This window comes from Pseudophryne corroboree, unplaced genomic scaffold (assembly GCF_028390025.1).
Source record: "Pseudophryne corroboree isolate aPseCor3 unplaced genomic scaffold, aPseCor3.hap2 scaffold_162, whole genome shotgun sequence".
NCBI lineage: Eukaryota > Metazoa > Chordata > Amphibia > Anura > Myobatrachidae > Pseudophryne > Pseudophryne corroboree.
The window spans coordinates 822,357-828,356 of NW_026968254.1; positions in this window are offsets into that span (position 1 = coordinate 822,357).

Below are 6,000 nucleotides of genomic sequence, written 5' to 3' on the forward strand. Positions count from 1 at the left end.
GGGGGTAGGGATTAATAATTTCAAAGGGGCAGAGCTAGGAGTGAAGCAGTGGACAGCAGTTGAGGGGCGTTTCAAACTGTAACAGGGTTGGGACAATTTCAGTATCCTTCCCTCACCGTCTAATTGGTCAGTCCCACGCTGATTGCCATAGCGCCCTTTCGAGACTGCAGAACTCTATCCCTTAGCCACGGTTGGCACAGCTGGATGGTGCCCCTGGCAAGTGCCATCCTGGCCAAGGGGTAGATACGCCCCTGAGGGTCAGGGCCAGCAACAGAAATCTCGGGGCCCAGTACACTGATATCTCTGGGGCCCCCTCAACCCCCCCTTAACTTGGCAGAGGGATCTTTAAAAAAAAATGGAGCCTTTGACTCGGACCGTCAGTTAGGCCGGCAGGTGGTTTTCATACTGGGCTATCCAGCTCTTCGGTGGCGGTGGCAGGGACATTCAGAAAAGGGCCAGCACAGCAACATGCATAATAATGGCAATACAGTATGGACCACAGGGACTGGACAAAGTGATGGGGTAAAAGGAGGGGGGAGGATTTAGTTGGCCTGTTAATTGTTTTCCTTCTTAAATTGAGCAGTTGGTGGATACACTTTAAAAAGCAATATTGGCACTGTGGCCCCATTATTTCTGTTCTTAATACTTGGAGCCCTGAACAAGTGTCCCCTTTGTCCCCCCTGTCACCGGGCCTGTTCAGGCGTTACCTATGGAGAAGCTGCGACATGACATCCTAGGACACGATACTGCACCATGCATCACCATTATATTTCAGTGTGCCTTGTCAATATTTAAATCTTGTTCTGTGTGACGTGAGTTGTAAATGGTTGAAAATCTCTGTGCTACAGTATCGTCACCATGTAGTTATAACAACACCGCAAAACCACCAAAAGACGTGTTTTGGTAGAGGGACTGCTGGAGGGGCCCATTGGGGCCCCCAGTTTGCTACCCCACCCCAGTATACCTGTGCTGTAGCCAGTGGAAGGGGCACTATCTTCCCGGTGATCTCTTCGGGAAGATGGTGCCGCACATAGAAAGCAAAGACTCTGGCTGCACTCTCCTGCCCTCGCTCTAAGCAAGGTGATCGGGCCACAAAAGGACCCCTGTCGGACCCCGGCCTGTGGGCCACAAAAGGATGCATTGGGGGCGGCATGCGGCCCATGGGTTTGACACCCCTGCCCTAGAGTATCACAATTTGTTTCACGGCACCCCTAGGCCAAAGTTTTTTTTATTGAGAAATTCAGAAAAAAATATAAAATTAAGTAAATTGTGTTTATAGCATGTCATCCTCAGGTTCAGTTATGTTGTGAGGGAATGGTTTTGCCAATTTAATAAAGTATAAATAATTTTAATTGGTCCTGGACCACCAAACTATGCTACCAGTGCAAGAACCCCAGTTTGGAAACTACTGCCATAAAATAAACCTTTTTTGTTTTTTTTAAACTACATGTAATACACCTTAGATCTCAGTTCCTAAAAGGTTTTAAACCTTTGCATACAGTAAACTACACATATTTAAAAATCCTACACCGGGCACAAGTGCTCACGGGCCAATTTCATGGCAGTCTCGGATAGGAGGGCATTGTGGATTCACCAAGGGAATGCTGATGCTGACTCCAAGAAGAAAGGGAGTCTCTTCCCTATGAAGGTGAAGCCTTGTTTGGTGACGGCCTAGTTAATTTGATCTCGGCAGCTCCCGCAGGTAAGTCATCCTTCTTGCCCTATGTTCCCTCTCAACGGATGAAGACGCATCATTATCTGACGCAGTCATTTCGGCCCAATAGATATGCAAGAAGTTAAGATTCCCCTTTCTTTGCAGGTAGAGGAAGGAAAAGAGGGAAGAGGTCTGTAGCCTCTTCAAGATCGCAGGAGCAGAGATCGTCCTCTGCTTTTGCCAAATCCACTGCATGACGCTGGGGCTCTCTTGCAGGAGCCCGCACCAGTGGGGGGCACGTCTAAAACTCTTCAGTCAGTTCTGGATTCATTCGGACCTGGACTCGTGGGCTTTACAAATAGTGTCCCAAAGGTACAAACTGGGGTTTTAAGACGTTCCCCCTCACCGATTGTTCAAATCAGCCTTAGTCAGCAGGGAGAAGGTTTTTATTCAAGCCTCTTCGTGGTCCCGAAGCCGGACGGCTCAGTCAGACCAATCTTAAATCTGAAATCCCTTAATTTCTACCTAAAGAAATTCAATTTCAAGATGGAATCTCTCAGGGTAGTGATCTCCAGTCCGGGGGATAAAGGAGATTTCATGGTTTTGGTAGACATAAAGGATGCCTACTTATATGTTCCCATTTAGCCACTGCATCAAGCTACCTGAGGTTTGCAATTCAGGATTGTCATTACCAATTTCAGACGTTGCCGTTTGGTCTGTCCACGGCTCCGAGGATTTTCACCAGGGTGATGGCGGAAATGATGGTTCTCCTTCGCAAGCAAGGAGTCACAATTATCCCGTACTTGGATGATCTCCTGATAAAGGCGAGATCCAGGGACCAGTTGGTGCAAAACATCTACTCTCCCTGACAGTTCTTCAACAACATGGTTGGCTCCTAAACTTGCCAAAATCGCAGTTGGTCCCAATGACGCGGTTGTTGTTTTTGGGAGTGATACTGGACACAGAAGAGGTTTTCTTCTAGTGGAAAGGCTCTGGAGATCCAGAGTCTGGTCAAACAAATTCTGAAACCAGCAAGAGTGTTAATCCATCAATGCATTCAGTTGCTGGGGAAGATGGTTGCGGCCTACGAGGCCATTCAGTTTGGCAGGTTCCATGCCAGAGTGTTCCAGTGGGACCTGTTGGACAAGTGGTCCGGATCCCACCTACACATGCACCGGAGGATAATCCTGTCTTCCAAGACCAGAATCTCACTCCATTGGTGGCTGCATAGTTCTCACCACCTAGAGGGGCGATGGTTCGGGATCCAGGACGGGATCCTAGGGACCACGGATGCAACCCTCTGAGGCTGGAGAGCAGTCACACAGGGGGAAAACATCCAAGGAAGATGGTCAAGTCTTCCTTGGATGTTTTCATCTCCACATAAATGTTCTGGAGTTAAGGGCCATTTAATAACTGCAGACACAGTACGCACTGGGACGGGTGCCCAGCATCCTCTACGGACTAAGAGAAAAGGATTTACCGGTAGGTATTAAAATCCTATTTTCTCTAACGTCCTAGAGGATGCTGGGGACTCCGTAAGGACCATGGGGATAGACGGGCTCCGCAGGAGACATGGGCACTTTAAGAAAGACTTTAGTTCTGGGTGTGCACTGGCTCCTCCCTCTATGCCCCTCCTCCAGACCTCAGTTTGATACTGTACCCAGTGGAGACTGGGTGCTTTTCAGGAGCTCTCCTGAGCTTTCTGACAGAAAGTATTTTGTTAGGTTTTTAATTTTCAGGGAGCACTGCTGGCAACAGACTCCCTCATCGAGGGACTGAGGGGAGAGAAGCAGCCCTACTCTCTGAGTTGCAAGGTCCTGCTTCTTAGGCTACTGGACACCATTAGCTCCAGTGGGATTGGTACTCAGGATCTCACCCTCGCCGTCCGTCCCAGAGCCGCGCCGCCGTCCCCCTCGCAGAGCCGGAAGATAGAAGCCGGGTGAGTATGAGAAGAAAAGAAGACTTCAGAGGCGGCAGAAGACTTCATGATCTTCACTGAGGTAACGCACAGCACTGCAGCTGTGCGCCTTTGCTCCCATACACCTCACATACACCGGTCACTGTAAGGGTGCAGGGCGCAGGGGGGGCGCCCTGGGCAGCAATATAAACCTCTTTCGCAAAAATATAACATATATACAGCTGGGCACTTTATATATGTATAAGCCCCCACCAATTTTACAGTTTAAGCGGGACAGAAGCCCGCCTCCGAGGGGGCGGGGCTTCTCCCTCAGCACTCACCAGCGCCATTTTTTCTCCACAGCACCGCTGAGAGGAAGCTCCCCGGACTCTACCCTGCTTATACCACGTTAGACAAGAGGGTTGAAAAGAGGGGGGGGGGGGGCACATAATTCGCAAATTACATACAGCAGCACTACTGGGCAAACATTAAGTTACTGTTTTATTCCTGGGTTATATAGCGCTGGGGGGTGTGCTGGCATACTCTCTCTCTGTCTCTCCAAAGGGCCTTGTGGGGAAACTGTCTTCAGAAAAAGCATTCCCTGTGTGTGAAGTGTGTCGGTACACGTGTGTCGACATGTCTGAGGAAGAAGGCTATATTAGAGAGGAGCGGGAGCAAATGAATGTGGTGTCTCCGCCGACAGCTGATTGGATGGATATGTGGAATGTTTTAAATGCTAGTGTAAACTCATTGCACAAAAGATTAGACAAGGCAGAAGCTTTGGGACAGTCAGGGTTTCAACCCATGCCTGATCCTATGTTGCAGGGACTGTCAGGGTCTCATAAGCGCCCACTATCCCAGATTGTTGACACAGATACCGACACGGATTCTGACTCCAGTGTCGATTACGATGATGCAAAGTTACAGCCAAAATTGGCAAAATCCATTCGATTTATGATTATGGCAATAAAAGATGTTTTGCACATCACAGAGGAACCCCCTGTCGCTGACAAGAGGGTACATATGTACAAGGGAAAGAAGCCTGAGGTAACCTTTCCCCCCTCACACGAGCTGAACGAGTTATGTGAAAAAGCTTGGGAATCTCCAGATAAAAGACTGCAGATTTCCAAAAGGATTCTTATGGCGTATCCTTTCCCATCAACGGATAGGTTACGATGGGAATCCTCCCCTAGGGTGGACAAAGCATTAACACGCTTATCCAAGAAGATAGCCGTCCCGTCCCAGGATACGGCTACCCTCAAAGAGTGTGCTGACCGCAAACAGGAGATTACCCTGAAGTCCATTTATACACATTCAGGTACCTTACTCAGACCGGCAATTGCGTCGGCCTGGGTGTGTAGTGCTGTAGCGGCATGGACAAATACCTTATCTGAGGGGATGGATAGCCTAGACAAGGATACTATTTTATTGACCCTGGGGCATATAAGAGATGCTGTCCTATATATGTGTGTATGCAAACTACAGGTGGTGCTGCAGGGCCCACACCCTTTTACTTGTCTTGTAGAGCAGCTCTGAAGCTGTTACAGTGCCCAGCTGCTGCAAGAAATCAGCTTGAATGCTTCAGGGGCTTGGGCATGGCCAACATGAGCCCCACACCGAAGGAGGGTGGGGGTGTTTAATGCAAACTTGGGGTTATCCAAGCGCCGCAAAAGGCCGCCATGCCCTGCATGCCCCTTTTCTCTTTTCATATACAGATGAGGGTTCCAGCCAACTTTGGCCCACTGCTTGGATGACATCACCGTCTGCTGCAGACCTTCCCCCAGGAATGCTTGCAATAGTTGTTGCATATGGTTTAATGTCTGAGGGTGCTTCAGTATTAGGCAGCCTTCCGCCCTCCCATGTTCATCTGAAAAGATGTGGTCTCCCTGCAGTTGTTGTCCCCAGACGAGAGTTCCCTTGTGCTTCCTCAGTTAAATCTCCTTAACTTGACGGGGGTGTGCCCGAGCAGCCGCCCTCCCCAGCCCTATCCCAACACATACTTATCTTGCATATGAGATCTCTTGATCATGAAGATAGTTCTCACAGGTTGAGGTTCATCCTGGCCCCGCTCCCCGCTGGAGAGCGCTGATGGGGACAGCAGCGGGGCTTCAGCAGAAGGGTGAGTACGTGTGGCCAGAGACCTCCCTTCCCATGTGCAGGCCTGCAGAGTCTGCCGCGCAGGATGGTGCATGTGGCACTCTCCCTCCCAGGGGCTCTTCCAGATGTAGCTCCTCAGCAGTATTTTTCCCGGGCTGCGCGGCGCTCTCCCCGACTGGCATCCGCCCTGGAACACTGCCTTCCTCAACGCAACATCAGCAGGGGGCCCTGGCCTCATCACCATCCCAGGTCTTTCTCATGTATGTATCATGTATGTGTGTGTGATATATGTATGAATCATATATGTTTGTGATATATCTATCTATCTATCTATCGTATGTGTGTGTATATA